The 13,644-nt window shown below is 37.8% G+C and overlaps 1 protein-coding gene across 1 annotated transcript in view; it reads left to right on the top strand.

Annotated features, from left to right (window-relative positions):
* Positions 1–13,644, top strand: part of DKFZP469O0726 (protein) — a 224,864-nt gene that overhangs the window by 72,372 nt on the left and 138,848 nt on the right. Inside the window, 6 exon segments of the mRNA NM_001135369.1 lie at positions 3,280–3,341; positions 3,444–3,488; positions 4,687–4,760; positions 4,875–4,938; positions 7,784–7,882; positions 10,061–10,183. The gene's annotated coding sequence lies outside the window, so the exon portion shown is untranslated.

Here is a 13,644-nt window from a genome sequence, read left to right as displayed (position 1 = left end):
AATGATCTCCATTTTAGTACTGACTTTCTAGTCCAAACCACCAGTATCCTTTACCTGCACTATTGCCATCTCTTTGTAATTAGCCTCCCTGCATTTCTTTTGCCCACGTTTACAAGCCATATTGCACACAGCAGCCAGAGTGACCTTTTTAAAAAAAAAATCATGGAAATTATCAAAGCTTCAGAAATCAAATAGCATAATTAATTGATGTACCCATCACCCTCCTCCAGAACTTAGCAATAATGGCCACTCTATATCTCTTCCTACTCCCTGAATTCTTGTGAAACAATTCCAGATATCATGCCATCTCTTTCTTTTTAAAAAATTTATTTGTTTTTCTTTTCTTACCCTCTCAACCCAGCTTTTCCCAATTCTGGAAAGAACTGGAAAGAGAAGGCCTGTCATGCCATTTTATTCGTACATACCCAGTGCTCCTCAACTTACTGTGGGACCACGTCCCCATAGAACCATTGTAAGTTGACAATACACTTAAGGCTGGATACAGTAGCTCACACCTGTAATCTCAGCACTCTGGGATGCTGAGGCTGGCGGATCGCTTGAGCTTAGGAATTTGAGACTAACCTGGTGAAACCCCATTCCTACAAAAAAATACAAAAATTAGCCAGGTGTGATGACACGTGACTGCAGTTCCAGCTACCAGGGAGGCTGAGGTGAGAGGATCACTTGAGCCCAAGAGGTCAAGGCTGTGGTGAGCTGTGATAGTTGAAAAACCATTAAATTGAACTGTTGTAAGTTGGGGCGCATCTGTAGTCCAGTATATTAGTAAAAAATAAGGACACCCTCTAAGAAAAACCACAAGCATGTGATAGTTGCACAACTCTGTGCACCTATAAAAACCATTGAATTTGTGCAGTTTAAGTGAGTAAATTGTATGTTAATTTGTATCTCAATAGGGCTATTAAAAAACATAAGCACAATAGCATTATCCTATTAATAATAATCTAGTAATTTATCAAAGTCATGAAACTGCCGAAGTTCGTATTTTCCCAGCTATATTATTATTATTATTCTTTTCTTTTTCTTTTTTTTTTTTTGAGACGAAGTCTCGCTCTTGTTCCCCAGGCTGGAGTGCAATGGCGCGATGTAGGCTCACTGCAACTCTGCCTCTCAGGTTCAAGTGATTCTCCTGCCTCAGTCTTCAGAGTAGCTGGGATTACAGGTGCCTGCCACCACACCCAGCTAATTTTTGTATTTTTAGTAGAGATGGGGTTTCACCATGTTGGCCAGGCTGGTCTCGAACTCCTGATCTAAGGTGATCCGCCCACCTCGGCCTCCCAAAGTGCTGGGATTACAGGCATGAGCCACCGCACCCGGCCTATATTATAATTTTTTAACACTTTGACAGAGTTTTAAACATGAGTCAGATCATGTTACTCTTACTTAAAACCCTTCAGTGGCTTTTCATCCTATTTAGAATAAAACTCAAACTCCTTATGCTGGCTTACAAAAGTCTGGCCTACAAACCCTTTGTGTGATGTGGCCTCTGTGTACCTCTCTGACTTTATCTCTTGCCTGCTGAATTGTTCCTACCTCAGAGCCTTTGCATCAGCTGTTCCTCTGCTAGAATGTCCTTCCCTGTATTTTCACAAGTCTGGATCCTTCTTTTCAACCTAGACATCCCTTCCTCAAAGAGGCCTTCCCTGATCAACCCCTCATCCTCCAATCTAAAGTGGTATCCCAGTTACTCTGTCAAATCATTTATTTAAAAAGTCTGGGCGTACCGTGGTTCACTGTCTGCTATATCTTTAAAAATTAATTTGTCATCTGTCTTTCCCACCTTCTATGCTTTCCCATCCCCCCAGCATTTTTTCTGTTATGTTCACTGCTGAATCCTCAGTGCCTAAAATAGTAATCGGTATATAACAGACCCTCATTAGGAGATATCATAGAAAAAACTGCCAACACATACCAGGTGTTTGGTATTTATAAAAATATTATTATTTTAAACCACCCCCAGCCCCCCTTTTTGTTTTTAGAGACAGAGTCTCACTCTGTCACCCAGTCTGGAGTGCAGTGGTAGCTGGGACTGTAGGCACATGCCACCATGCCTGGCTAATTAAAAAAAATTTTTTTTTTTTTTTTTTTTTGTAGAGATAAGGTCTCACTGTGTTACTCAGGCTAGTCTTAAGCTTCTGGCCTCAAGCTATCCTTCCGCCTTAGCCTCCCAGAGTACTGGGATTATAGTTGTGAGCCACTGCGCCTGGCCTAAAAGGTTATCTGATAGAATATATCACCTTACTGCATAAATAGTTCCAGAGTTCTCATTGATATGTTGTTTTGAAAGGACTGTTCTAATTTTCATAGGTAGCTTTCATTTCTCTAATAATAAGCTATTTGAGGCTAGGAGATGGTTTGATTTATTTGTGGGGTTTTTGTTTGTTTGTTTGTTTGTTTTACCTTTTGTCCTTCATTTAATGTCCTGCTCACTTCAGAACTCAATAAATAACTTTGATAAGACAAACTCCATTTTTGTTGTTGTTGGGCAAAACATGGAATGTGCATGTGTAAGGTTGGAAAAATTAATACTGATAGCTTGCCGGCTTTATTCTCCATTGTCACCTTTTTCTTTTGTCCTAAATTGTGGACCATCACACCCTCAGCTTGTGAGCCATCTCTGCTACCTGTTATGCAGCAAGACGGCTGAAGCGTGGCTGTGGTCGGCTAAAGAGTGGACCCCAAATTTGTGATTAGTTAGGTATCTTGAGATGAGGGGAAATCCTGAATTATCCAGGTAGACCTATGTAGTTACAAGGCTTCTGATAGGAGGGAGGCCTATAGAGAGAACAGAATGCTGGAAGCAGAGGTTGGAATGATATGCTTTGGAGATGGAGGAAGAGACCCCGTGTCAAGTCATGTAATTGGCCTCTAGAAGTGGAAAAGGCAAGGGAATGTCTCCCTTAGAGCCTCCAGAAGGAATGCAGCTCTGTCCACATGTTGATTTCAGCCCAGTGAAATTCATTTCAGACTTCTGATCTCTGAAACTGTAAGATAATAAATTTGTATTGTTTAAGCCACAAATTTGTGAGTTCATGATAATTTGTTGTGAAGTTAATCTGATTTGCTGGCTTAATAGTTAGCGACCAAAAGGGAGGCCATAAATAATTGAGATGGCAACGTCTCTCTGGTAGGTAATTTTTGGGGGAAAGAAAAAGATACAGGCAATAGAAAAATGAAGGAATATTAGATGCTGCAGTTACAGCATTGATTGTTATAGTACGTTTAAGCTGTTGATGGCTTTTTTCTTTGTATTTTGCACAGATCAGAAACCTCTTGACCTTGCCCAGGGTGCTGAAATGAAACACATTCTTGTTGGTAATAAGGTACAGAGTAATGAATTAAATTTATCTAATAATTTTTAGAAAAAAAATTTTGAATGTTTGAAATATGTAGATGCATTTTTCATGAAAACATGTTTTTGACAGGTCATCTACAAAGCATTAAAACGATATGAGGGCCCTCTCTGGAAGGTAAGTGGGGGTGGTTTTTTAATTATATAACTGTAAAGAATAATTCTCAGGTGCTCTATTTCTGTTTAAAACTTTAAAAAAATCATTTCTGAAGTATATGTGATTTAATTGCTCTAGGACCTTATAATGTAAACCACTTATTTATTTTTATTTTTATTTTTTGAGGCAGAGTCTTGCTCTGTCACCCAGGCTAGAGTGCAGTGGTATACTCACTGCAACCTCCGCTCCCTGGGTTCAAGTGGTTCTCCTGCCTCAGCCTCCCAAGTAGCTGGGATTATAGGCACCCGCCACCGTGCCTGGCTAATTTCTGTGTTTTTAGTAGAGACGAGGTTTCACCATCTTGGCCAGGCTGGTCTTGAACTCCTGACCTCATGATCCACCCGCCTCGGCCTCCCAAAGTGCTGGGATTACAGGTGTGAGCCACTGTGCCCAGCAAACCACTTTTATACTACCGGATTTCAAGAGGCTTCCACTGGTTGTAGCAGTTACTTTTCTGTGTGTTGATGGTCCCTTTTAGGTGTTTTTTTGGTGTTGATGAGTCACTTTTAGGTAACTAAGTTTTTATGAAAAGGAGTGGGGGGAAAATACATTTTTTTTCTTACTAGATCAAAGAATTACAGTATTATTTTTGTTATGAACATCAAACCATGGAAGACTTAGAAGAAAATTAATATTTGAATTATCACATGGTGCATATATAAAATTCTTCTGGTCCTAACAGTTTCTAGATTTTGGAGAATCCTGTTTTCTAGAATTAACCATGGAAGAGCACATAATTTCTTTTGCATTTGCAAGCAATCCCTTTATCTGTTTATGTATCTGTATGCTTATATTGTATAAGATAAATTTAGGATAATTTTCTTTTTTAGACATTCATTCATGACTTTGAGGAAATTGTCTTTGAAGCCCACAACTGGTATATTTTCTGTAAATAGTCCCTGAACAGTTTTGTCAGAACCATAAACTGTAATCATCATTGATCTTATCAGTATGGCATTTCTGCTGTTCCTGTCACCCTGTAGTGGTATGTTTTCATTACTGCACTTAGTACCTAAGTTCATGTTTGATCATTTTTTTAATGTTCAGTGCTACTGTCTAAAGACTCAAATATGACTGTCCTCACTTAATTACTTTTTATCAGTCAAGTATTTGAATCTAGATGTGTCAGCTTGGGAAATCTTTGTTATTTTTCCCTTAGAGTTCAAGATTTTTTGGCTGGAGATTATTCTGGGTAGTGTTAGAGCATGGAGTCCTTTCATGGTATAGGAAACAGTAAGCATTATGATCTTTACACTTATCAAATTTCACTGTATAAATTTTGAAATATGATTTTTTTTCACTTATCTCTTTTCCTTTTGTCTTGATAATTTCATCTTTATTTTGAAGGCCTGATGCAGTTCATAATATTTATCGCCAGGGATGCAAACACCTGACTCAAGCAGTATGCACGGTAGGATGAAACATGGATCATTTGCTCCTCTAACTGTGAAATCAGTTCTTCAAGTGATTGACCCAAATCATTTATACAGCCTCGTAAAATCTTGGGGTTCTGTGGAATGCTGTAGAAAACACTTGTATGTATTTTAATTTGATAACAAGTAAAGTCGTGGCATCTCCATTTTGAACAAAATTTTAAAATATAGTTGACTTTTATTTATCTCCATGTATTATTATGGAATGAGAGTTAGATTGTCCAAAAATATTTGTCAGATTTACCCAGGCTTATTTGATGATGAAATATCCTAGTACATGCAATTGAAAAGAATGTGTATTTTGCTATTATTGTTGGTTGTTTTGCTATTATTGTTGGTTGTAGGGTCCTATCAATATTAATTCAGTCATGGTGGTTGATAGCATTCAGATCTTTTGTGTCTTGGTTTTGGCTAGTGGTTGTATCAGTTGCTGAAAGAGAGATGTGAAAGTGTCCTACTGTGCTTGTGGAATGTTGCATTTCCTTCTCTGTTATTGATAACATCTTTATGATTGTTGTCTTCTTGATTAATTGATCCTTTTATTGTTTTGTGGCCCTCTTTATCTCTTGTAATACATTTTGTTTTAAAATTTACTTTGTCTGATTTTGAACATAACCACTTAGGCCTTCTTATGTTTGTTGTTCACATGGTGTCTTTTTCCTGTCCATTTACTTTCAGCCTATATGTATCTTTATATTTATTTTCTGTCTCTTGGAGATAGCATATGTTTTAGTTCCTATTACCCATTCTGGCAATTTTTGCCTTTTAATTGGATTTTTCTTTTGTGAATGTGTTCTACTTTCATGCTTCTTCATATGTCAGGTAATTTTGGGTTTTATTTTGTTTTGTTCTTGTTTTTGTTTTTTTGAGATGGAGTCTCGCTCTGTCACCCAGGCTGGAGGGCAGTGGCACGATCTCAGCTCACTGCAACCTCCACCTCCCACGTTCAAGCAATTCTCTGCCTCAGCCTCCTGAGTAGCTGGGATTACAGGTGAACACTACCATGCCCAGCTAATTTTTGTATTTTTTGGTAGAGACGGGGTTTTGCCATGTTGGTTAGGCTGGTCTCAAACTCTTGACCTCAAGTAATCCTCCTGCCTTGGCCTACCAAAGTGCTGGGATTACAGGCATGAGACATCACGCCCAGCCCGTATGTCAGGTAATTTTGGATGGTACTCTTAATATTTATTAATATTATGATTATTATATAATCATATTATATATTATATTTCATATGTTATATAATATATAAGATATCTTATATAATACATTATATAAAATATATATTTTATTATATATTATATATCTTATATAATATATAATATAATATATAATAAATATATATAATATATATAATAAATATAATATATAATATAATATATAATAAATATAATATATAATATAATATATAATAAATATAATATATAATATAATATATAATATAATATATAATAAATATAATATATAATATAATATATAATAAATATAATATATAATATAATATATAATAAATATAATATATAATATAATATATAATAAATATATAATATGATATATAATATAATATATAATATATAATTGTATATGTATTGAATATAATAATCATAATATTATTAATATTATGAATGTTGAGTTCTGGAGATTTTGGATTGTGTTGTTTTTCTCTGTTAAGTGTTGTCCGTTGCAGCAAGTCCATTTCTTGGCTCGGTTTGGATCATGAGCTATGTGTCTTGGGCAGTGGCTCTGGACTCAGTTCAGATAGGTTGTTTATATGAGCTGCTTCTATGTGTGTGTGGCTCATGAGTCAGAGATGTGAGTAGCAGACAGAATCTGGGAACCATCTCTCTGTCACTTTCCCTTGGGGATTCCCCTGTTCTCTTTGGTGCTTACAGGTTCCCAGGTTTGCTTTATTAATGTCCAAAGACAGGGGTTTCCACATGTGCCCTTGCTGCTGTCCTGTCACCATGTGGACTGTGCTTAGTCCCAGGTGCAAAACCTTATGCATGGGAACTTACTTCCACAGCTCCTTGGCCCCTTTCCTCCAGAGAGCGTGACTCCCATCGAAGTCTGTCAGCTTTTGTTCAGGTCCAGGTTCCTCCAAGTGGTTGCCTTTTCTTTTGTATCCGGGTTTTATAGTTGTTTTCTGCAACAGGTGGGGGGCCTCTGATAGGGTCTTGAAGAAATCTACCTTTTTCCATTCTTAACCCATTTATGCCTGGTGTTCCATTATTGGAACGCTAAGCTTGTGGGAGTTATTTATATCCTACTGCTCAGGGTCATCACCAAGGTCTGATTTTTCACAAAACATTTTGCAACCTCTGGCATAAATGGCTTAAAATCCTTTTCGTGCCAAATTTTTATTTTAAAACCCATAATTATCTCTGATCCATCTTACTCTCTTTCCCTTTGCTCCTTCTTTATCAACCTTATCTACTGCTGATTATTTTATACTCAGCTCAAACAAAAAGGTAAGGCGAGGGGTATGAATAAAAAATGGAAACTGTGGTAGCTAAATGATTTTATAACCCAAGTGCATATTAAGTTATACTTAAGAAAGGATAAAAGTAAAACGACAAACCTGATGAACCATAGTATTTATGTTGAGTAACTAAGAAGTTGAGAGCCAGACTTGACATAGATAAACTACAGTGCATTTGACACTCCCACTGTAATCTATTTTTTTCCAATTTTTATCTATCAGTACTTAAGTGTTCAACTGGGTATCCTTAAGTCATGTCACTACTTTAAATTTTATGTATAGATAATTTTAGGGTCCTCTTTTATGTGAATGAATGTTGTCTTACTGACTTCTTTATATCCAAGGTAAAATCCACTGATAGCTGCCTCTTCTTTATTAAATGCTTTGATGACACCATTCATGGCTTCCGGGTTCCTAAGAATAGCCTTCAACAGTCAAGAGAGGTAATCTTATGGATTCATGTATCTTTCCTAAAACTTACACAACATTAAAAGACACGGAGAATATAACATAAGTTCAGTGGTAACATTCAAAATCTTGTTGATTGTACTTTTTATTTTTTTTTTAATTTTTATTTATTTATTTTTTTGAGACAGAGTCTCACTCTGTAGCCCAAGCTGGAGTGCAGTGGCGCAATCTCAGCTCACTGCAACCTCTGCCTCCCAAGCTCAAGTGATTCTCATGCCTCAGCCTCCTGAGTAGCTGGGACTACAGGTGCAGGCCAATATGCCTGGCTAATTTTTTTTGTATTTTAGCAGAGACGGGGTTTCACCACATTGCCCAGGGTAGTCTCAAACTCCTGAGCTCAGGCGATCCACCCGCCTTGGCCTCCCAAAGTGCTGGGATTACAGGCGTGAGCCACTGTGCCTGGCCTGATTGTACTTTTTAAATGAAGCTTTTAAAATTTGGTACATGAATTAGTTCTTTATCAACATGTACCTGCAGGTATTTTCTGTTCATAATTTGTTTTTCAATTTTAATTCTCTGAATGTAAGGGGCATCCTTTTAATGTAAATGACAGGTCTATGCCTTAACTTATAGGTGAGGAAACTAAAGATTGTAAGATTGAAGTGATTTCCCAAGGCCAGGCAGCTTGTGAGTGACAGAACCTGGACTACAAGCCAGGCGTTCTGACACTCATTACAATGGAGACTCAGCCTTCCTAGTGATAAATTAAACAATAGCAGCAAGCTAGAAAATTGGGATTTACTTGACCAATACTTATGGTGCAGTCACTTAATGGACTATCCCTATTCTTTTTTTTTTTTTTTGGAGACAGAGTCACTCTGTTGCCCAGGCTTGAGTGCAGTGGTGGGATCTCGGCTCATTGCAACCTCTGCCTCCCTGGTTCAAGCGATTCTCCTGCCTCTGCCTCCTGAGTAGCTGGGATTACAGGTGCACGCCACCATGCCTGGCTAATTTTTGTGTTTTTAGTAGAGACAGGGTTTCACCACGTTCGTCAGGCTGGTCTCGAACTCCTGACCTTGTGATCCACCCACCTCAGCCTCCCAAAGTGTTGGGATTACAGGCATGAGCCACCGCGCCCGGCCCTTTTCTTTTTCTTTTATTTATGTATTTATTTATGTATTTATTTATTTATTTATTTAGAGATAGAGCCTCCCTTGCTCTGTCACCCAGTGCTGGAGTGCACTGGTGTGAACTTGACTCACTGCAACCTCTGCCTTTCTGGTTCAAGCAATTCTCCTGCCTCAGCCTCCCGAGCAGCTGGGATTACAGGCATGTACCACCATGCCTGGATAATTTTTGTATTTTTAGTAGAGATGGGGTTTCACCATGTTGGCCAGGCTGGTCTCGAACGTGATCCGCCCACCTTGCCCTCCCAAAGTGCTGGGATTACAGGCGTGAGCCACCGCGGCAGGCCTATTCTTATTCTTTTAAATCAAAGCAGTGTTCACAGACATATCTTGATTTTTTGGTAAACTATATAAGAGGTTAAAATAATCTGTTTTCCAAAGTGGTAAACTTTGGCCCTGCAAAGAACCCTAAACAATCTAACTCATGACTCTCCCAACATTTCATAAAATGGTAAGATTTGACCCTGAGTATAATGTAAGAAAATGAGGAAAAAGTAAGATAGGGTATTTTTAGGCCTTTTTGTGAAATCACTGTTATTTTAAAAATATAGTAAAAGTTAAAGCATCAGGGCAAGTATTGGCTGTTTTAATATGACCTTAGTTTCTTGTGCTTCTAATTTGAGTGTAAGTTAGTAAAATTGTGTATCTGGATCCATTACTATATAGTAACTTATTCTGTTAAGTTATAAAATTACAGGTTCTCAATATTGAAAACAAGAACCTTTAATTTTAAGTGACAAAGTTTTCTCCCATTATTTAATTTCTGTAATGTGTTTGAATATTAACATTCATGAATGTGTAAACTTATAGATGATATTTTTTAAAGTACTAGGAAAAGCTTTTATCCAGACATATCATGGACAAGAGACCCACATTGCTGTTTCATTACTGGTTGCTTTGCTTTCCTTTCTGGGGCCATAATATTTATTTCACTAGGTAAATTTTATGCTTATCAGATCATTGTAATATTATCTCTTTGAAATAAAAATGCTTTTCACTCTCATTTAAACCCTTGCATGAGTTCAGGACTGGCTGGAAGCAATAGAAGAACATTCTGCTTACAGCACTCACTACTGTTCGCAGGACCAGCTGACTGACGAGGAGGAGGAAGATACGGTTTCTGCTGTAGACTTGAAGAAATCCTTAGAGGTAAATAGGAAAATGTAACCTGACCTTTATAGCTATCTATGTCATACAGGTTTTATCAAGAACTTTTTTCTTTAAGATATAAGGTTTTGAAATTATGATTTCTGACAACAATAGAAATAGTACTGTTCTTCACTGAGTTGCATTGTGTTGGTAGCTTATGTCTGTCATGGTAATACTATCAAATGCCTTTGTAGATACGCTCTGATGAGATGGACATGTGCCTTAAAGGCACTGTACTTTTTTAGGTGAAACTTTTTACATTGTTGTTAACAGACTGTCATTCTGTTTGAAAGTTGCTGCCAGGATGGGGAGCATGCATAGCTTGACTTGATGCCCTTCATAACTGCAGATTTCAGAGTTTAAATAATGCAACCGTAGTGATACCTTTCCTGGCCGGTAGGTTTGCTTTAAAAGCACTTGTAATCTGTAGCTTGGTTGCTAAGAGATAAGGTAAAGCATCAATAATGAATGGAGAAGTTTTCTGAAGTGACACCAGTGCCTTATCCCTAGAGGAATATCAGCATAGGTAATTGAAATGAAATAGGTGTTTTGAGGGGTCATCAATTTTCTGGCTATATCTTTTATTTACATCTTGTATCTAAAAGAATGGGAATTGAGTTTGGAAGAATTAGAACTATGGAATGATGATGAGTTTCAGTCTGAATAATTATGTCAGGATATATGAATTTGCCTACTAAATTTATTTTTTTTGTCTTTATAAATTAATGAGTTGGTGGCAAGATTTGAATGTTTCTAGTTCAACTTTAATGAAGTTAAATTCCCCAATACCTATGGAGTTTTATCAATTTAGGGACCTATACATTTAAATATAAAAGGTATTTTGACTCTTTCAATCCCTAATCTTAATTTATGATGGAACATTAAAGAATTTGAACTCTCCCACGTTTGTCGAAGACATTCCCCAGAATTGATGACAACTCCTTTACCATACTACCTCTAGTTTAAAGCCTAATGTGTATGTGAGAACTATAAACAAAATTTTCAGATCAGTGAACTTTGCAAAAGTAACATCTACTGCAGCATATAAGTAACGTTAAAACTGGGAAAATATGGAAGATTTAAATACATATGGCCAAAATTACATTAAACAAGTAAAAAAATAAAACGATGCTAAATATTTTAACTTTTAGTTGGTATTCCCTAATTGAAAAGAAGTCCTTCCCTATTTACCTATAGTTAGTAAGAGGTAAATGATAAAACCTGGAAGGATTTACAAAGCATACTAGTATCTTTCCTAGGATTATGATAATTTTAAAAGTTTTTAAATGGAAGTTACAGGTAAAATAAAAGCATACTAACTTACATACCATTAAAAAGATTTCTTCTTTTGTGTTTGCTTTCTTTTTTTTTTTTTTTTTTTTTTTTGAGATGGAGTCTCGCTGTGTCGCCCAGGCTGGAGTGCAGTGGTGCCATCTCGGCTCACTGCAAGGTCCACCTCCTGGGTTCACGCCATTCTCCTGCCTCAGCCTCCCGAGTAGCTGAGACTACAGGCGCCCGCCACTGCACCTGGCTAATTTTTTTTGTATTTTTAGTAGAGACAGGGTTTCACCGCGTTAGCCAGGATGGTCTTGATCTCCTGACCTTGTGATCCACCAGCCTTGGCCTCCCAAAGTGCCGGGATTATAGACATAAGCCACCACACCCCGGCAAGATTTCTTCTTTAGCATAATTTTCAAATTTTCAGGTCATCAACCTCGACTATATCTTTCAGTTTATTCCTTAATGTTTTGTTCACATGTTAACTTTAAAACCGTGAAGGTTTTGCCTTTTAGATTTTATTGCACCTAAAGTTAATGAGAGTTTTAGCACTATAGTGTTAAGCACTTTTAGGTTTTGCATGTTCCTCTCCAACAGAGTTTGAGTGCTAATTCTGTAAATCTTTTTTTTCTTCTTTTCTTTTTTTTTTTTGAGACGGAGTCTTGCTCTGTTGCACAGGCTGGAGTGCAGTGGTGCGATCACAGCTCACTGCAACTTCCGCCTCCCGGGTTCAAGCGATCTTCTCGCCTCAGCCTCCTGAGTAGCTGGGATTACAGGCACACAACACTACGCCCGGCTAATTTTTGTAATTTTAGTAGAGACGGGGTTTCACCATGTAGGCCAGGCTGGTCTCAAGCTCCTGACCTCAAGTGATCCTCCCGCTTCAGCCTCCCAAAGTGCTCAGATTACAGGCATGAGCCACCAAGCCTGGCCAATGCTGTGAATCTTGATTCTGTCTCAACATCTGGAGACTGGTTCAAAATAGGTAAAATCCGAAATGAGCTTTGAAGTGTTGAATTATAGCTTGTCAGTAGACTGGCTCCAGGATGCCCTTCATTCTTGAGTTCTTAAGTTCCAGTGAAATTCAAGGGCCAATTTATGGAAAGGTCTATTGTTGATACCTATAGACATTCTAAGGGGAATTAGGCATTCTAGGACTGATACACTCTAAAATCATCTGAATTAACAACAAAACTGATTTTATTTCCTTAACATGCTTTTGGATTCGTACACAGACCTGTAAGAAATGAGGGAAAGGCTGAGGTGGGAGGCTCACTTGTGCCCAAGGGTTTGAGTTCAGCCTGGGCAATATAGTGAGTCCCTGTCTCTTAGAAAGAAAGAGAGAGAGAGTGAGTCAGTTTTTCAGCATAAACATTTTTTGGTAAACATTTCTTATGCAATATGATTGTATAAGACAAGTTCTAGAATTATTGACCTCATGGTTGTTGTAATAGCAACTTGAAAATATTTCAGAAATAAAAATTAGAAATTAGTCAAGCACAGTATTGGTATAGAACTGCACTGTCCAATATGATAGCTATTAGCTATCCTGTGGCTATTTACACATTTGGCTATTTACATTTAAATTAATTACAATTTAAAAATTCAGTTATTCAGCTGGGTACAGTGGCTCATGCCTGTAATCCCAGCACTTTGGGAGACTGCGGTGGGTGGACCACTTGAGGTCAGGAGTTTGAGAACAGCCTGGCCAACATGGTGAAACTCTGTCTCTACTAAAAATACAAAAATTAGCCAGACATGGTGGCGGGCACCTGTAGTCCCAGCTACTCGGGAGGCTGAGGCAAGAGAATTGCTTGAACCCGGTGGGGCAGGGCACACAGGTTGCAGTGAGCTGAGATTGTGCTACTGCACTCCAGTCTGGGCGAGAGTGAGACAACTAAAAAAAAAATTCAGTTATTCATTTTAACTATATTTAACTACATATTAGCCACATTTCAAGTGCTCAGTAGCCACATGTGGCTACCACAACAGACAGCAAAGATACAGAATATTTCCAGCATCATAGAAAGTTCTATTGGACAGTGCTGGGATAGGCTCTTAGAGGCTCTGGGTGGTACTAGCAAAGTGGGGGTTTTATTTGTTGAAGATGTCTTGATTCTGTAGGATCTGAACTGTTTCTGTGTTACAAGAAGTGATGAGCAGGCCAGGCACGGTGTCTCACA

Source organism: Pongo abelii, chromosome 17, assembly GCF_028885655.2.
Source record: "Pongo abelii isolate AG06213 chromosome 17, NHGRI_mPonAbe1-v2.0_pri, whole genome shotgun sequence".
Taxonomy (NCBI): domain Eukaryota; kingdom Metazoa; phylum Chordata; class Mammalia; order Primates; family Hominidae; genus Pongo; species Pongo abelii.
The sequence above is the reverse complement of the archived record's forward strand: the minus strand, read 5'-3'. Positions and strand labels throughout refer to the sequence as shown.